Consider the following 2,306-nt stretch of genomic DNA (forward strand, 5'->3'; position numbering starts at 1 on the left):
ATAGTGAAAGTCAAGACCAATTGTTATTATATTGAATATTGTTATCTTCAAAGTAGTTTCTCAGGTTAGAAGACAGGCATGCAAAACTGGTCAAACTATATAAGTACAAACTGTTCCTTTCAATTAACTAATAGAAATTAGTAGCATAATTATCTTAGCTACCATATATATGATTTTTATATATTATATATGTACATATTTATGTTTCTGTGTATATATTTATATAATTTTATTTTTTATTTTTTTCCTCCTTTATTTCCCTCACGCCACTTCATTTCATTTTGAGCAGTTTTGTTCCCTTAACAATATCTACTGTACACTTTGTTTTGCTTTTTTTTTGTTTTTTTGTTTTGCTTTGTTGTGGTACTGAGAATCACACATAGAGTCTTGCACTTGTCAGGCAGGTGCTGTGCCACTGAGCTATATCCCCATCATCTATTGTACATCTGGATCTTGGATTTTCTTTACTCTTTCAGTTTCCTATGCTAGGGAGATATTGCAATGTTTATACATCCAAGTCTGACTCATTTCACTTTTAACTATGGTCTTCAGTTGCATTCATTTATCTCTAAAAGCCATGAGTCTATCATTCTTTGTAGATAAGTAGTACTGCATTTTATAGAAATACCAGAACATTTTTATCCATTCCTCAATTGTTGAGCATTTGAGTTGTTTCCAAAATTTGGCTATTACACATTGTACTGCCATAAACATGGATGTACTTATATTGCTGTGGTATGATGTTTTTAATTCTTCTGGGAAAATACCCAAAAGGGAAATAACTGGGTTTAATGGGTCTCTAATCCTCATTTTTTAAGGAATTTCCACACTGATTGAATTCTGGGGGGTGGGGGGGTCTTCTTTTAAAATAAGAAAAAATAATAATAACCTAACAATGTCCTTGATGTTCCTAGAAATAAAAGCATAATCCAAACTCAAAACTAGAAGAAAAAGTATGAAGATCAAAGTATAATTCAGTGAACTTGATATGATTAAAAAAGGAAACAACAATAAATCAAGGAATGAGCTCTTTTAAAGCATGACCAATATAGATAACACAATCAAGGACAAATGAAAAAGATGAAGTCACAAAGAACACTGCTAAAATACACAATATTATTAACAACTACTACACAAATATATACACCATTAAACTGTAATATTCAGAAGAAATGAATGGATTCCTAGGTATTTCTAAATTCTCAAAATTGAAGAAAGAAGACTTAAAAACACTGAATTAGCAAATAACAGACAATGAAATTTAAGCAGCAGTGAAAAACGTATCAATGAATAAATGCTGAAGTCTGAATGAGATCATTAAGCCTTAACAGTATTACCCCTCAATAACTTTTGAATAAAATTAAAAGGACACAATACTCCCAAAGACACTCCTGAAAACTATGACTAATCTGATTGCAAACCAGATGAGGAAACAAACAAATAGTGAATGATAGATCAATTTCATTGATTAATATGGACACAAATATCCTCACATAATTACTGGAAATAAATTCAGCTAATCATCAAAACAATCATAGATCATGAACAAGTTGACCTCATCACGAAAACTCAAGGGTGTTTCAACACATGCATGTCAATTAGGTTTTTGTGGTATGGATATTCAGACACAAGGCATCCTTGGTGCCACAAGTCCAGAACTTCAGAATGCATGGTTAAAGAATAAAAGACAGCCTACAGAGCCTCAGTCTAAGGTAGGGTCAAGACCCACTGCATTAAGAAACATAGACTCTTGCCTTCATTCTTCCTAAACTTTGATTACTAACTTATAGTAGCCCTGAGGATCAGTTATGCCATTAACAGACCACCCTGTGCTTCTCCTGTCCCATATTGGAACTCCTTTTGTCCTTTATAATTGTCCTGCTTCTATCAATAAAAAATAATCATAGAAGGTTCTCATCAGGGTTGATTTTTCTTGAGATTATCTCAAACTGATGGCTCATGATTAAGGCAATCCCTCTGGGCCTTGTTGGGATGTAAACTGTACACTGACTCCAAGTAATCTCACATCCTCTGTGCTGCCACCTTTTCCCTCCAATGACCTGTTCAGAAGTTTGATTTACAGTGCTGCCTTTCTTCACCTAATTTGTACCTCTGCCCAGGTGGGAGGGAGCCTTTATTGATCTTCTGGAAATGTTTGAAAGAAAATTTATTAGTTGCTACAACATGGTTTAGCAGTCACAATTGAAAAAAGCAATGCACAAATAGACAGAAAAATCCAGGGAGATGGCTCAGTGGAATAAGCACTACCCTGGCAAGCACGAGGGCCTGAGTTCAATTCCTGGTTC

Source organism: Octodon degus, unplaced genomic scaffold, assembly GCF_000260255.1.
Source record: "Octodon degus isolate 3935 unplaced genomic scaffold, OctDeg1.0 scaffold00464, whole genome shotgun sequence".
NCBI lineage: Eukaryota > Metazoa > Chordata > Mammalia > Rodentia > Octodontidae > Octodon > Octodon degus.